This window comes from Athene noctua, chromosome 2, assembly GCF_965140245.1.
Source record: "Athene noctua chromosome 2, bAthNoc1.hap1.1, whole genome shotgun sequence".
Taxonomy (NCBI): Eukaryota; Metazoa; Chordata; class Aves; order Strigiformes; family Strigidae; genus Athene; species Athene noctua.
The window spans coordinates 109,574,373-109,591,940 of NC_134038.1; the positions used below are offsets into that span (position 1 = coordinate 109,574,373).

Here is a 17,568-nt window from a genome sequence, read left to right on the forward strand (position 1 = left end):
CCAGCCCCTCCGGCTCCCCCAGCAGCAGGGGCGAGCGCACACGCACACGCCCGCGTGAGCGCACCCCCCCCCCCCCCCCCGCGCAATGCACGCGCAGCCGTGTGCAAGACGCGCAACACCCCCCACCGCCCCCCCTCCGCTTCCCCGTGCAACGCAGACGCGCTCCCAGCGACGGGGGGGGGGCGGGCGGGGGGGAGCGGCATCAAAACTTTGCAAGGTTACCGACCCCACATCCAGCGCGGCTGCTGCGCGGCAGGCAAGACCCCGCGGAGGGGGCGCGGAGCGGCGGGGGGCTGGCGGCGGCGGGCCGCGCCGCGGCATCGCGGGCTGCGCGGGGCGCGGAGCGAGGGGGCGGCGGGAGTAGAGGCTGGGTCGGGAGTTGCCATGTACAGGGGAGGGGAAGGGGGAAAAAAGAAAAAAAAGAGGCGGAAAAAAAAAGGGGGGGGGAAAGGGGAGGTTTGTTGTTTTGTGGGTTTTTTTTTTTTTAATTATTAAAAAAAAAAAAAAAAAACCTGAACCGAGTCCAAAATGGCTTCTAAAAAAAGGGAGAAGCCAAAGCGGAGCCAGCGGGGGAAACCCGGATGTTTGATACAAAGAGGCTGGAGGGGGGCGGAGCGGCGCAGGGGCTCCGCGGCCGCTGAGTGGGGAGCGGCGCTGCCCGTCACGGCCGCGCCCCGCGGAGCGCCGCGCACCGCCCGTGCCGCCCCCTTGCCCCTCCGGCGGACAGGCCCGGGGTGAGGCGGGGGGGCAGTAGGGGTGGGGAAGGGGGAGAGGTGGAGGATGGAGGGGTGCGGGGCGAAAGCCTCTCGGGGAAAGGGGGAACCCCCCGCGCCCGCCGCCTTCCCAGGGGAGAAAGCAGCGCGCACCCCCGCGGGGGTAGGAATAAGCCGTGTCCTTGTAGAAAAAAACTCCTTCTCTTCTAGGCTGGTGAGAATGTGTTTTCCCGCCTGCCCCGGAGCCCCCTGCACCCAAAAAAGTCCCTTGACCCCAGGACCTTGCAGGACAGATGGCTCAGGGAGGGTGCAGGGGTGCCAGGGCTGAAGGGGCACCTCAGCAGAATCAATTTTCAGGCCGTTTCAGGGTTAATGAGGTTTTCTCTATTGCCAGGGTTACAGGAATTGAACTCTCTCCACAATTTATTTTAATTATAACTAAATAATACGGCATTAGGGAGCACCAAAGAAATCTTAAGGGGAAGGAAGAGGAAGAGAAGATGCTGAAGTTGGGTCATTCCCAAGACTTTGGGTCTGCGAGGTCCACTGACTCATTGGGAGAAGGGGATGCGGCACGGACGCGGCAGAGCTCCTGCGCACAGTGTTGAATCGCAGGTCAGCTCCCTCTAATTTCTCCGATGGGGAGTAAGGCTGAAAATATTTCTAAAACCATTTGCTTTTTCCTCTGGAGGGAGATAAGAGTAAATATGAATCATCCTTTAAAAAGTTCTGGAAGCGTTTTGTTCCAAGAAGAAATATGTATATTTTTTTACAGTAAGAGAAGTTCACAGGAAACTTCAGGAGGCTTTTGTAAGGGCTTATAACTTCTTCGAAGCTGGAGACTTTTTTAAGTACGTACAGTACTTGCATAACAAGGTCTTAGCTGTGAATGGGATTCCTAGGTGTAGTTGCAATAAACTGATTAATAGTGTCATTCATGGTATCATACCTCATTCATATGTTTACTATAAGAGGAGTACATCAGCAGGAATATAGTGGTTGCAACTTTAAACGTGATACTCGATGTGCTAATGTGTGCACCAATGGGCAGTGCAATTGGTAAAGCTTCAAAAAATGCTCAAGAATATAATTTTTGGAGCAAAAAGCAGCAAAACCAATCCCACGAAGAGCTGCTGCTGGGCAGGTCTATGGCATGGAAAAAGCAAGGTGGGTAATGTCACCCAGCTACTCAGAGCAAGGACAGAAAATAAGAAGGAGACATGTCTGTTAAAGGGATGGGTCAGGGTTGATCCCTGTGATCCCTATTTATTCAGAAACAAGCACTCTCAGGTAGGGTTTGTTTTTTTCTCATCTGGAGGCTGGAAGGACTGATTTTGTCACAGGATACTTGCAGGACAGACGACTGAGAAGGCCATGCAGAGTGCAAAAGAGAATGCAAAACAGTGGTCAGAGGAGAAGTAAATGTCCGCGCCATGGGCTATAGCAGCTCGGGATGCATTTGGAGCCTCAAGAGAAGAGACAAATAAAGGGTCAATATTTCCTATAAAGCTTCTTATTTAATTCAAAAGCAAATAACAGGTCAATATGTTTGCTTATTTCATTTGAGGAATAAGTTCTTAAACAGCTACCAAGTGGCTGAAGTATGGAAAAATGTGTGGGGTGATAAAATATGTCCCAGTGTCTCACTGTACCAGCACCCCCATGATTAGCTAAAACAAGACAATTTAGTTTATACCAAGAAAATATTAGCCTTCGGGAGCAGCAGTGTGGCTAACGTAGCAATCACTCGGGCTGTGTCCCCGCTCAGGCTGAAATGATCCCTGGCCAATGCTGCTCCTATTTTTAATCGCTGTACTATGAAAAGCCTCGTTTCACGGTACCTGAATTTGTGCTTTACAGGCAGAGACCTAGGAGCACGTTTATCACGCGGCTGTCATCACTTTTGAGGAAACGGGCCCAGAGCGCTTCGGATGTTGTCCTAAAGCTACCCAATGAGACAGGCATAGCGTGGCCTTTTGCACTTAGACAGCATGTGTTGTGTGGCACAGGCAATGCTGCAAAGAGCAAACCAACAGAGAGCGGGACCCAGGGCAATTTTTGCCCAAGGGTGGATGATACCCTGAATTTTTATTTATTAAACTGCAGTCCGTCTTGCTTACATTGTTTCACAGGGAGATGTTTACCCTCCTGAAAAGCTAAAGTGTTTTCTTTACTTGCAACATAAAAGCCCGGGAGTGAATATTGTCACTGGAGATAATGTTGCAGCCTTAGGAAGATGACACTTAAAATCTTCCTCAGCCTCCAAGAATTTTGGAAATAGTGATGAACAAAGGTAGCAAGTGTTAAGAGCAGGCAGTGCTTGCAAGAAGTGCCCTTACAAGCAGCGTTTTCAAGAGCTTTTTTCTGTTTCCCGTTATCATTAGAGCTACACAGCTCAGACCACTTTTAAATAATTATACTTAACAGTTAAGAAACCCTCCTGCACTAAAATAAATTTTAGCGAAGATGGTTTTATGTTTTGCAGCCTCATATGACACTCAATCTTTCTCATGTGACTGTTGTAACAAGTCAAATTCATGTATTTTGATACCCCGCACATGATAAAGATACTTGGATCACTTAAGCCTGTACAAAACTGCAGTGCTCGCATGTCATTTATCTTAAAATCCTATTGTAGCTCTTGTGAAATGTAATTTCTTCAGTGAATGGAAATTTATACTGACAGAGGTGTTATAAAACAGGGAAAATACTGGGGGAAGGGGACCCAACGTTTCCTTTATCTCTTCAAGTGTTCACTAACAGGGATTTATTTTTCACCTCTGCGTTGGTTCGTTGCAGGTTACAGAGCTCTGGTGCAAAGGGACCCGTTTCCAGTCTTAAGCAAAACTTGCATTATTTGCAACAGGTGAGAAGTATGGCTGCAGTTTCCATATCAGTTCCTAAAGCTGCTTGTAGGAAATCACTCAGCCTAAAGAAACTCCTGGGATCCCAGCCTCTACCTTCCCATTTCAAAATGCATGGGTATGTAAAAAACAATTTACATTCATAACCTCGAGTAAATAAATTGTCACTTTAACTACACATTTTGTTGTAATTAAGTGCTTCCCAGTAATAACCAACCCACACTATGAAGTGGTTTCTTAATAAAACGGTAAACTAAGTTCTCGGTTGTGAGCAGAATTAGGAAGCTTTTAAAAGCACAGACCAATTAATATGGCAGGGCAATTGTTGCACAGTTCTCAACATACAAAGAAATGTGGTTTTGCTAAAGAACTTTATCCTTATTTTCAATAAATACTATTGCTGTGTGGTTGGTATCTCACCTGCAGAATTTCCCAGTAGGATTTATACCCAGTATTAGCCTGACTCTGCTCCCAGCGGCTTTGCCTAACTCTAAAGGGAACAAACCTGCGGCAGATTTAAACCTTCCCCAGCTTTCTAAGGACTTGCTGCTGTCACCTCTCCATAATGCAGCTACAATTAACTTTGCTGGAATTTCTATATTTGAAGCAGCTTTAAATTAGAGCCTGAACTTCCAGACGTGGATGCAGATGGTCTTTGCTACTGTCTGTACGAGCCCTTGGTTTTCACACTAAAAAAGCCCACCCACGTTGACAAATTTGCCCTTTGTGGTCTGGCTTCACTGCGACCGGTAAAAATAGCGAGTGATATGGCACACAGAATGGGACCTAAACTATAAGAAGGTATTTTTTGGTAGCTTTTCTTAGCTCCAGACTAAAGAGCAAGGCATCAGATGTTGACAGATTAGGGGGAAATATACCAAGCAAAGGGATCTATTACCAAGATGCCCATAAATGGGCTATTTTGCCATCCTCCAGAATTTGAACTTTTCCCTTGGTTTTCAGTTGTATTTTGATTAAGGCGTAAATACCAGCAACTGGCACATGTCAGTCTGTGTCAGAGCTGCATTCCAGAGCTTTGTTCATGTTGGAACTTTAACATTGCTGTACCCATCCGTGGATTTTGTTAGGACTTCTGGGGCATAGCTTATTATTTTTACCACTGTAACCAGCTGAGTCGTTGTAATCCAGGAGAACTTGTCTGGCCTGTTGGGTGAGGAACTTAATTGCAAGAAGGCTCTGGAGGGCAGTTGGACCTGGATGGTAGCTGTACCGTTAGCAGGTCACCCACCCCCAAAAAGGAGAATTCAGGCTCTAATCCATCCCCCAAGTCATGCTAGTTCGCTGGGAACCAAAGCACGACCACACTTGAGTTGGAGACTGTACGCAGACAAGGAGGATTACGGACATCATACGACTAATTCTGCAGTGACGATATATGCTTAATTGGTGAAGGACTGCATTTTCTATCTCTTTTTAACCCAGGACGTAGCATCAAAGGTCTGCCTGATGTTTGATGTTCCTTTCAGGTGTTTTCATTGAGATTCACTGTACTTATGGCTCCTGTCACCGTTGTCTTTGTCTTATGCCCTTGAGTGCTACTATGCTTTTTAGTAATGAGAAACCAGCATTCAAATTCCCCTGAAACACCGCTTCTCTGAACCTCAGGTACAAAAGCTCAGGCTGCAAAAGCTGGTGGCCAGGAGTCAGGAAAAGCACAGTATTTAAGTGGACTACTGTACCGAACTTTAGACATTCATTTTAATGTCCTTGCTTTCAAGCTCCCTGCCTCAGTTTCCCTGTAAAATACAAACACCACACTCGTGATGTCTAGATCCTAAAAAAATAAATATCTAACTTTCAAGAGTGCATGTTGGAGAAGGTTGAAGTCAATACATCTTAAATCTGGTAGAAGGAAGGTGTTTCTAGAAGATGATGGTACTTAACCATTCAAACAGATTACCAAGTGCCACAGCAACAAAATCTCTTCTGCTTGAAATATTTAAGACTGTCTGGATGCTTGTCAGGAAAATGTACTCCCAAATTGGTGGTAGCAACACCGGAATTGCTCCTTGGTAACAGTCCTGGTGGCTGTGACAGCCTCCAGTAATGGCAATCTATTAATCTCTTGCTCTGTGCCCATGAAGCACTCTGTCCTCCTTCCATTAAAAGCTGAAGGTAAATAAATACAGGTCACATCATCAGATCATTTGCTTGCATATAGGTTATCTGCAAGCCGAAGGGCAAAAGAAAATCTTCCCATCCTCAGTGTAAGGCTAGCCAGGGTACAACACTGCAAGCTTAGGGCTCAGGAGCTGCTGAGTTGCCCTGGTCATTCCACTTTGGTTTGTGCAACAGCCAACATTGCTAATGCTGTCTGGGGATGGCAGGTGAAGGGTAAGGTGTTAAACCTCCTCTCTGCTTAGAGAGTGTTTGGAGCAGGCTAGAGCAGCCTTAAGTGCTGCACTCTTGGGTGGGTGCCAGCAGATCCCATGGGATTTTTCAACACCTAAAAAAAGAGCCTAGAAATACAACAGCCCTTAAATTTACAAGTGAGAACAGCATGTTCAGTCAATGCCCTTAGACTGTTCCCTAACCCTGTTTAAGTTACCACCCTCTTGTAGAAGATAGGCGGTATTTACCCGTATTGTCTTCAGCTGTTGATATTTTACTGAAAATGCGATGCAGGTGTTTTAAAGTGCATATGGTGGCTACAGCAGCCTAGAGCCAAGGCCTGTTATCTCTCAAGCTCCCTCACCTTCCTCCTGTCCCAGGTGTTTGGTTGGTAGAAGAACATCTTTCAAATTCCAATTTTTGATTTAAAAAGCTAGAGTTGGGGTTTTTCAACTTGTTGCTGTTAAGCTTTAACAATGGAAAGGTTCATATGGAGGTGCCTTGTCTCTCTTTGAAATGGGTCAGCTTAAGAAAATCATCTGTATCCTACCTGCAGCCAGCTGGGCCACGCTACAGGGTTTATTTTCACTGCTCTTACCTGTGGCCTTGTGCCTCCTGACACACTCCAGGCATGTATGGAAGGACCAATAAAATATGTCCTGGAGTGTTTGGTGTATTTTTAGAGTTTGTCCCAGATTATTGGCCTTTGTCCCAGATTTCAGTGGTTAGGGTATAAGAATGCCCAGTGGGGCCAAGTGCTTCCTGCATTGCTCTCAGGAAGGCTTTAATCAGGAAAAATACCCTCTCAGAGAAGGCAAATAATTAAGTTTTTGTGGCAAATACACTACTGCCATTAGCAGGAGGTGATAAATACTCAAGACCACAGAATAAATAGAGCAAGGCAGATGCACTAAGTTTTAAAGTGCAACATTACTGTGTTACATGGTATTGAGTAATGAATTGAACATCACTAGCAAGGTAGTTTTCCTTTTGTCTTTATTGGGACCAGAGTTTGTTTTTACACCGTAAAGTATCTGTCTCTGCTGCCCATTGTGGGGAAATACTGGTGTAAACCACCTGGAGGAGACTTGGACCACACACTGGCAGCTGGTTATGTGCAAGTGGGGAGCTAATGTTGGAAGGGATCTTCAGGTGCCATCCAGTCCACCCTCCTCCCTTTGGCAGTGTTTATTTGACCTGTGTCATTCCTGATAAATACTCGTTCAAGCTCTTCCTGCAGTGCTGGGCACTGCATGGTGCTCCAGGCTGCCAGGGCATCATGAGCTTTGCCTGCAGAACATTTTCCCTCCTGCGTAACCTCAGCCTTCCCTGCTGCAGTTTGGTCCTTACTGGTCTTTACATAGATTGCTCCTTTCCTCTCTGCTCCAGCTTTTAGCCATTGGAAGATTGTCTGTCTTCAGCCTGCCAAAGCCAAACCAGGCCAATTCATTTGTCCCTTCCTCATTTTTCTGGCTGAGCTGCATGACCCTTGCTCCGTCCCTTGGGCAACTTAGCCATATCTCAGGGGCTAAATTCCCTTGCTGAAGTCCTGGACTCCTCATGCCACCGTCTCTGGTAAGCACTCCTCAGCTCCGGGGGATTTCTCTCAGTTCAACCCTCTCAGTTATACTGCAGGTCTTTGGGATGCTGGAGGGCTCCCTGATGGATTCATCCAAACAATTTCTGGCTTTTATGGGCTTCCACCTTGGTCTTACCTCTTTACCCTCCTATCAGCTACTTCCTGCCCAGCTCCCCAGCTGCCCTTTCTCAGACTATTTCCTCAGCTTCACAGCATAGGACATACCACATATCATAAAAGTACAAACTATAAAAACTGTTCTGTTAAGAATCCAACCACTGGTCCATCAATTTTGAAGAAAGACGGGAGTGACATGTTGCCAGTACAGATACAGGTAAAGTCCTGCTGCACTGGGTCATGTCTGTGAGAAGAACCTGCTTTCCTTCCCAGCACTCTCCGGCATTCAACTCTTGGACATTTTGGCATATTATCAGTGATAAATGTATTCACAAGTGAGAGCAGCCAGCCCTGCAGGCTGTGATGCCAGGGTATCGTGAGTTCCTGGAATGGGCAGTACCTCTCCATGGATTTCAGAAGAACAAGACAGAAATATTTTTGTAGCCAGCCACAAGTTTTTATCTATTTGTAGGTGTCTTTGTGTCCCCTAAATTGGGATTAGGCCTTTTGGCAGGAAGACTGCATTTCATGTTTTGACTTTCCTGGCCCTGTATTCACCCAACCCTCTTTTGCTCCCAAAGGCCACTGATCTTATCCTTTATTTTTGCAGCCATTTGCATTGAAAGCAGGAACTGGCAGCAGGGGAATTATAAATAATCCAGCAAGGAACCAATCTTTCCCATTTTTTGTGGCCTATCTGTGTTGTGGGTTAGTGCACAGACCCTTAATTATTCATCTATTTTAAGTGGTTGCAAGTGGCTACTAACACCAGATTTGAAAATAATTCAATAATAATGAATGAATGAAGAAGGAACAAGGATGGCATGGGACAAGGATGAGAATGGTGAAGGGCATACAGTAGAGATACAGGTTGGGGGTTTTCTGGTGGCCTGGGTTCCAGCTCAAGCTTCTGCAGGATCTCTGATAGGCTTTGCTTTACTTATCTCTTAAGTCCTGATCAGAATGGGAACAACAGGCTTTATCCACAGAAGTAATTAAAATGTTGCACTTCCTGGCAGGGGAGTTAAAATCAATTTCTCAAATACAAGATGAGGAGCAATTGGCCAGGCTGCTGCCGTGCAGAAAAAAGATCCAGTGCTGTGATGCTTGGGAGTACAGTAGAAATCCAGCACTTCAAAAATCCAGCAGTCCTCCTGGCATGCCTGTTCAGAGGGACACACTGCAGAAGGCATGGGACAATCTTTCCATTCCACTTGGCAATGGCAACATCTTGGCTTAAGAACAATTTGCACACCTCAGGAAAGATATGGCTCAGCTGGGAAAAGCCCAGCAAGGTGCAAAAAGAGTGACTGGAGGTATAGAAAACCTGCCTTTGAGGAAAGGCTGAAAGAGAGAGAAGTGTGTGGTCTGAAGAGGGGATGAGGGGACCAAGGCAAGACAAAGCAAGCTGCCAAATACATGCAACGCTAATGCAAAGAGGAGTGGCACAATGTGTCATTGTACCTTCTGCAGGTAGGGTGAGTAATGGGCTTCAGCTTTAACAGGAAAGGTGTAGGTAAAGGAGCAGAAAAAACATTGCAGTGCTATGGGTAGTTCCGCACAGGGATATTCGCACAGACTGTTGTGGAATTGTCACTGCAGGAAGGTGTTAGACAAAAATCTTGCAGAGAGGGTTGAGGTATTGTTGGTTGTACTTGGGGCCTCTTAGAAGACTTTCCAACTTTCTTTTCCTATTTCCTCCAGTTGCCACTGAAATAATTGGAATTCAGCACTTCAGCATTTGGAAAGACCTGCCACAATAGCAATCCCCTGTTTGCAATCGAGGAGATTGCAAGAGCAATCCCATGCATATTTAGCTCATGTGCAACTCCTAGGATTGTAGGGGTACAGAAACAAGCTAAGAAATAGGTGTGCCATAACTGTAGAAGTTGGTTATTCTAGAGCATTAAAAATCTAGCTTTTCTTTGACAAGCAAATGCTGCAAATGAGCAGAGCTTTTCCATGTGAAATATTGTAAAGAAATCTCACTTGTTTTTAGTGTTAAAGACCCACAAAGGAAATATCATTAGAAACCAACTGATCTGTTATGAAGGGAGCAGAAGCAATTCATGAGGTCTCAGAAAACTAGAGTGCATCTCTGTGCTGCCTCTGTCTTCGCTGTCTGCTGCTACTCTATGACACAGATTTCTTGAGGGAAAGAGCTGTGCCTTCTTGCTCAGTTAGCTCTTATACATCATGTTTTATTTGCTAAGAGACTTGAATGATGAGCAGCAAACGCTCTTGTTCCTATTTTAAACACATGGAAATGGCAGTACAGAGAAATAAAATTACTTATGCAGAGTCACAGAGCAATTTTGTGGCAGGGCTAGGACCAAAACCCACCTCCCTTGCTCCCAAACCTATGTGCCAGCCTTCAGCTCTTCACCGACCTTTAATTTTAATCACCTTCCAAAGTCTGTTGGCCTCTTCCAGTTGACTTCTATGGGAGTAATGTCAGGTATCAAATGAAGTCACTGGGAATATCAGTGCAACAGAAGCTGATATTAGATGCAAAGAAAGAACTGATGGAAGGGAAAAAATAGATTTTACAAAAAAAAAAAAAGGAATAAGTTCTAGTGCCATTTCCATAATATCATTCCCCCTTTAATTTGTGCCTGGTCAAAATTAAAAAAAATAGATTGCTAATATTAATAGATGAAATGAATCTTGAATTTTATAATAGTGGAGGAAATGAAAGAACCAAAGTAATATTGTGTTGTTAACTGAGATTTTAATAACGATTCTGTCCTCAGTTGGTGCATTTATTTCACGAAAGTAAATCATTAATGAAGAGGTGGGGAAAACAGTTTTATGGTGATGGATTTTTGAAAGAAAAGTTTAATTTTGCTTAACTTCTAGAAACTATGAAATATGCCTGAAGCTCTAAAACTTAAAGACAAACACTCAAAACCAGTCCACAACAATGGGATTTAGCCCAGTAGCTAACACTACGTGGGGTAGTTTTAAGCAATGTCCATGGCTTCTCACCAAGAGAGCTGAGGCTTGTGGAAGACGTAGGTTAGAGATGTTGGTTTTGATGGAGGAAGGAACATTTGAAGGTGTGCTGTTTGTTGGTTGCATTCTCGTAGCTATTTCTGAATGGCATCTGGAGAGCACTAAAGACATTGTCCTCACCTCAACTGGGCTCATCCTACAGTTTCTGTGGACTTCTGCAAGATCTGCTTCTACCATGTCCTCTGTAGGGGATGGGCAGACTCATCTCAGTGCTGTGAGGGTGTTTGACTTTCCAGGTGAAGAAAGAGCCCACCAAGGCTGGCACGTCCAGCAGTGGCTCCTGACCTACCCACCACTATCTTCAACCACTTCCAAGGAGTCCCAAAAAAAAAGACTCCCTGGAGCCGCAGCCCATTTCACACCAAGCCCCCTAGTTCAAAGTGTCAAGCATAGGGAGGATCACAGCCTCACAGCAGTGGAGAAGAAAACCATCTATGTAGCTGGGATTTGGTGCTAAGAAAAAGCATATATGTGCATGAAAGAGATGGGTGAAAAGACAGAATTCCCCTGATTCCTTAATGAGCACAGCACCCCAACAATGGCTGTAGAAATTTGCAAATTAAATGACATTTTTGTATTTAAATTATCAAATCAATAAAAAGACATAAACATTAAACAACATTATACGAGAGCCTGGAGTGTCACCACGAAAATTAAGACTGTGTAATTAAAAGTACAATGCAATTTACTTTTATATCATTCTTCATTGAAATCAACAAATCTTATTACTTACCCAAAAATGTAAAGCGGGCTGCGAACTAATTCAAAAGATGAAGATGAAGTGGCTATTGAAAAACCTATGTTTCTTGGTCGCTTAGATCTGGCAGCAGCCATGATTTAATATTTCAAGTAGTGTAATAGGTTATACTGCTGAAGAAAAGTGCATTAATTACTATAGGAAACCTAAAAAAAAACCCTAATTAAGAAGCATAAAATCATTCTTATTGACTGGGGAAAAAAAAAAAAAACAAACAACTATGTAAAGGGAATTGAAGGATGAAAAAACTGAAGACACACAAATATTAATAAATGTGGTCTGCACAGTTGCTGGGTGGTGTGGATTTGATTCTGGCTGGAGATCACGGTTTGCTGTGGCTAAAGCTCTTCTCCAGTATCTCACCCACTGGAAGCACCTTCTAATTAGCTGAAGCACAGGGAGTTGAGTTTGCTCTGAATTCAGCTCAACATGTCCATGCACAGCCGGCCCCACTGGCTGTATCTGAAACAACAGGCCAAGAGCATGAGATTGCACTGCGTTTCTGGCTATAGTACGGGTAACAAAATAATTGTCTCGGTAGTTGCCAGCCTTCCTAAAAAGTCACAGAGGATGTGTGTGAGAAGGTAGTCCTGTATCCCAAATTACGCAATACATCATGCCTGAGGACACCATAGGGGTACATCACCATGGGCAGATGCAAATCTGCCTCTCACCCAGCCACAGTAATTTAAAAGGAACATTTCTGTGTGAAATATACACCACCTTGTTCGCTTAGCCACAGCTATGGTCATGTTTTAACTTTATCCCCAAGAGGCTGCTTTAAGGGAGCACCTGCACCCCCATCGCATGCCCTCACAGACATCCCAGGGCTGCAGGGCTGCTTTAGAAGTAGGTGCATCTTGTATCAGCCAGAAACGACAGCCAAAAATGTTAGGAAGCATTTGACCATTTTTTCCAGATGTGAAATTAGATGGGACCATGTGTGGTTTTGTCATTGCCGGGACTGGGTTCTTGGCCTGCGATTTTGAACTTTCATCCTAATCTGGAATAAGGGTGTGTTTATTTCATGATCTTGAACATTTTCTGATGGGAAAACTGTTTTCTGCCCATCTTTACTGCCCTTATTCCTAAAGATCCTGATGATGTCAAAATGTCTATGGATGTTAAAAAGAAGGGAGAGAGGGTGCCATAGAGTCAACAGCTAGACTGTTTAGACACATGCATGCAGTTTAATTACTTCAGCTGATATTAGTAGTAGTAATGCCTTTTCAAGCCAGAAGTTATCCTTTGATCGCTTATATTTACTTCACATATAAAATAGACTACAGCAATTTGGCCAATTATCTTGTACTGAATCCAATAACTTGTACATCATTAATATCTCTAAATATGAAAAATTAGTAGTATAAATTTTGCACAGCCCTTTCAGGATTACAAATCTTCATCAAAGGCAAAAGGAATTATCTGAGGAATAAGGACTTCAAGATTCAACGAGCACATACTGTGCCAGAGAGGAGGAAACTAAGCAAAATCTTCCCAACAAATGATGCTATTACGGATATGCGCTTGCACAGAAAGCCAGGAAAAGGGCACTGCACCACATCAGCTATATTTTGGTGGTATTACTGACACCCAGAGCTGAACAGCTCCAAGGTAAACACCTTCTCCTTGCCAGCCTTCTGCAGGAAACAAAGTTGCAAAGCAATAGGCATAGGCAGAGATTGTTTAAAGGGGATGTTGATTGACTGGGACTTATTTTGCAGCACAGAAACATCTGAGCAGTAATGCCTTTTGATTAGCAAAGAATTTTTATGTTGAACCTTGCAAAACACACAAGAATTATTCATGAAGGGTATCACATAGACCACGTGTAAGATATCTACACAAGGGTTTCAGAAGCAGCCTTTAGTTATAGAAATAAGCAAGATTAAATTCACCCACTGAGGAGAAGATAGACGGGTTTTTATGTGGTATCATCTGTAGGCTGTTTTACTGGGACCATGCCATACTGTACATGCTCTACCAATCCAGGATCCAAAGACATAAGAACTTTGTATAATCTAGCCTGAGCTCCTGCACCACCAGACACACAGGGCTGATGCAGTCCCAATGCACAGTGCACATATTGCATTCTGAGTCATTTGGCCATGACTCAGGTTGGGTTGGGGTCTGGGGGCACATGGGAGGGCCTGAGGCTGTGGGCTGTTGGTCAAAGGTGGTACGTTCCTGCTCTGGCATCTTTCAACCCAACTGTAACTCTCTTTGCACTATCGGATATAGAACAAGGTTTTAATCATCTACTTTAGGAAGAGATGAATTACTGTAGACTTCATTGACTGTATTGTCTGGCTCTCCATTGACTAGCAAGGGAGCCATGGGTGACTAGCTCAAGTCCAGATTTTGGCTTTAGTCGGGTAAATCTACAGAGTGCTGCATGCCCATAGTGTAAGACTTGGCTGCTCTGAGCAACTCAGACTGGCGTTTCAGGCAATAACTTCTGCAGCAAGCACAGTATTTTTGGAGGAGCGACACCCATCAGGAGGAGTTTGCAATGTAAGCAAACAAAAGAAAAAGGTGTGAAACAGACGTGCCCTGTGATCAGTAGGAAATCAAGACTGTGCTTCCTGCTCCTGTACCACATCCCTCAAACCCCGTATCTCTTTTATAGCAGGTTTCCATGTCTTCACAGAGAGATTCATGATGATTACTCTCATCTCTCTCCCTCCAAACTGAAGGGGTCCTGCTGAAGCCATATCTCTCATCCCCCTGTGTCTGTGGCTGCACTTTATCCTCAGTGCAACAGGCTCTTCTGAGAAAGTCTTGGGTCATAAGGAGAAACTGGCTGGGTCATCAAAAAAGTGTACACTTGAAAGAGAAAAAAACACATCAGTCTGTAGGACCGTATGCCATTAAAAGCAAAAACCAGCCTACATATGTAAGAGCGGCAGCCTCTACAGTGTGGTGTACGTCCACACACTTAGCCCGTTGTTTCAGAAACTCCGTCTCCCTTCAGCTGTGATCACTCTTGACTGTTTGCAGTCTGTGTGTGGTGACGTGCATGGAATATTACTATGAAAATGTGCATTCTTGTTAATAGGTATAGTTTAGGATGATTGTTAGCAGAGCATAAGGCCTTATTGATTGAAAGTGGCATATGGCAAGGATGTATAATGATTCACTTTGGCTGCTAGTTTCAAATCCTATTCACGGGCAAAAAAAACCCAGTCTCCTTTGCAGTCAAGCTTCATTCTTTCTGCAGCGTGTGTTTCAAACCGGGCCATTTTACAAGTGATCTGTAGGAGAGATTTCCTGCTCTCCTGGGTGTGTGCTCAAAGCTCTTTTCAGTCCTGCAAGGGCAGGTCACAGGAACAAAAGCTTAAGTTATCATATGCCTCCCTTTGAGGGAAAGGTTGGTTGCCTTGCAGCTCTCTCCTCTAAAACTTTTTCAGGGCATTTAGTGTTTATGAAAGGTGGTGGACTTGAAAACCTGATGCATGGTAGGTGCCAGGCAGAGGTACAGCTCAAGCAATGCCCCTTTTCCAGAAGTGCCCCTCGGTGCCTGATGGGAGAGTGTGTGAATCCCCACCTGCAGCAACAGCCTTATGGAAATGGTTTTGACATTTTTACCAATTGCATTTTTGAAAGAGAAAGCTGCCAGTGCTCTGGCAAGCTGCTCTAAAGGTGAGCACTTCTCTGGCTCCAGCATTTCTTCACCAGGGGGAAAAAACTGCATGTTCCTACATGGCAGTAGCAAATACAGAGTAATTAACCTGAGGTAAAATCCCAGTGAAGGCAAAGCAGCTGAAGTATTAATACATGTGAACTGACAGAGATAAGCCCCGAGGACCTCATCCGTCTTCCGAGCAGGTCCAAGTGAATCTTGGGTTGTCTCACCTGGTTTGCCACGTGTAGACTGACATGGTAAGCACAGACCTTGCAGCTGGGTAAAGGTGGAACTTTTTGAGTCCTGAATGCACCCCGTTGCCACATCATTGGTACTTCTGAGGGATTTGTTGAACCTCAAGAGAGGTGTCCTGATGACAGCTCAGAGTGACCCTGCCCCAGTGCTTGACAGCAAACACAGCTGTCATTGATGCTAATGCTGATTCCAGCACCCACTCCCCTGCCATGCCAGGAGGGCGGTGCAGGGAAGGATTTTGCTAGTTTGGCTGAAGAGTAGAGAAAAAGGTAATCCTAGCAACCCCTCAGAGATATCTTGCAATCTCCACCATATAGGGAAAATCTGCAGGGACTTATCCCAACCCACCAGGTGATCAACTCATGGGGAGGTAACTTATGGAGGAAAAGAGCATGATGTCTGCCCATTCCTATAGCTGTGCAAACCTCCATGATCTTTATCTGGCTGATTCAACTGCATGATGTTAGGTGATATTTGGACACTTTTCTTGGCAACAGCACCACAAACAATTCAAAAGGCATTCCCCTCACTACTGGAGGTACAGCCCTTATGTTTCTGCACCAGCAAATAAAGAGTGGAGCCTTCGTACATGCCTCTTCTAGGAACTGATGCTTTCTAGGAATTGCTTACAAAGAATTAAGTAACCCATTTGATTGTCATCCAGAAGGTGTGGGCTTGCTACATGATCTTGCACGATTCTTTTTTCCAGGGAGATACTTCTTCAAGATGGTCTCGAGGATTTGCCTGTGGTAGGCAAAACAGGACTCCCTTGAATAAAATAACTGAACAAGCAAATAAACTGAATGCCTTTCATTATACCTGTCAACAGTTTATTTACTTCATGGCCTCTTTCTGCCATAAAAGTCTTAAATGATTTCAGCATACTAAAACATCTGCACTCATTTTCAGAAAATAACAACTACCAATGTGTGAACTCACTATTTTCTCAGAACGCCTATTGTTGTGTCTGACCCTTACTGGTTCTCATCTTCTGTGAGTGCTTTACAATGAAGTCCATTTTACTTACAGTGGAAAGCAAAATATGTCGGAGCAAGACAATCAACTATAAGCCTTCAGTCAATAACAGCTTATTTCTGTGCAAGCTAAAATGTAGTCATTTCTTGTGTTCATTGAAATCGGTGGCAAAATTCCCATTTGGAGGTGTCTGTTTGGTCCTATGCCAGATCCTGGGCTCCTGCTAAGTGTAAGCTGGTGCACCTTACCATGCGCCTTTAAAAACTGGATCCAGCATGCACAGACTATCTTTTCATAGCTCCATAAGCCACCCTGCAGTGAGTGCTCACAATTTAAGACCTTTTATCAGGACAGTACTTTATCACTCAACTGGTTTGCTGATTAGGAACCTTTGTAAGAGATTGAGCTGTTGACAGGTGAATCATCTCTGTCCCACAGTGTCTCAGTCTTTACTCTTGGTTTGTGGCCAACATCAACTCCCACTGAAGGCCTTTTTCATATAGTTTTCCAGTGAATGCTTTACATGGGGTCATCACATCTCAGAGATAAACACTGAAAGCTGAAGCATGCTATTAAGCTTCTTAAAACATTAGAAAGACAACCATTTTGACAGAATAGATGTTAATCACACTTGTATAAAAGCTTTTCATCTTCAAAGCGTTTAACCAACATTAATTACATGTAACTGGCTTTTCCACGTACGTCATGCAAAATGCACCTTTCATGTCACTTGTTGCTGCTATCTTACCTAGGGTTACTGAGAGAAAGCTGTGCCTCTTCAGTGCAGCACAGCTTCCTGAAGCCACCTGAGACCTCATCTTGCAAATCACAAAGGGCAACATTTAAAACAGCAGCTGTACAGAATATAGACACCTCAGATGAACTGAGAGATCTGTGAAAAAAATAATACCATTCCATTTGGATGCCTGCAAAGTTTTAAGTGTCTCCATTTTGCTGTCAAAAGCTTCTGAGGAGGCTCTGTGAAGTTTTGCCGTTCCCCACGCCTGGGGATGTCCCATGTCTTCACCAAGCCCATCTAGGTCCCATACCCACACTCAGGTGTTCACAAGCACTGCTGCTTGTCTGAAATGCCTGGGATGCCCTAGCCAGAAAACAAGGTGCTCTATGGACTCCAGCAGTACTGCATTTGAAAGGGTACACTGAGAAGAGAGGACACCACATTTTCTGTAGTAACCTCAAATTCAGGAACTTATCTGAGAAGTTGAAAACTTGGGTCCATTTCCTTCTTCTGAAACCCTAATCTGCCACCATGCTGTCATGATCTTTTAATTGAAACAGCCGCTACATTAAGCCAC

The 17,568-nt window shown here is 44.4% G+C and overlaps 1 protein-coding gene and 1 long non-coding RNA gene across 2 annotated transcripts in view; one reads left to right on the plus strand and one right to left on the minus strand.

Annotated features, from left to right (window-relative positions):
- The window catches only part of ACVR2B (activin A receptor type 2B), a 99,250-nt gene extending 98,952 nt beyond the window's left edge, over window positions 1-298 (minus strand). Inside the window, exon 1 of the mRNA XM_074897939.1 lies at window positions 227-298. The gene's annotated coding sequence lies outside the window, so the exon portion shown is untranslated. The remainder of the gene's footprint in view (window positions 1-226) is intronic.
- On the plus strand, window positions 111-16,081 carry LOC141957007 (uncharacterized). The gene is made up of 4 exons (XR_012633041.1): window positions 111-256; window positions 1,171-1,328; window positions 3,513-3,695; window positions 15,987-16,081. It is a non-coding gene; the product is annotated as an uncharacterized LOC141957007 (long non-coding RNA).
- The last annotated feature ends 1,487 nt before the right edge of the window (window positions 16,082-17,568 follow it).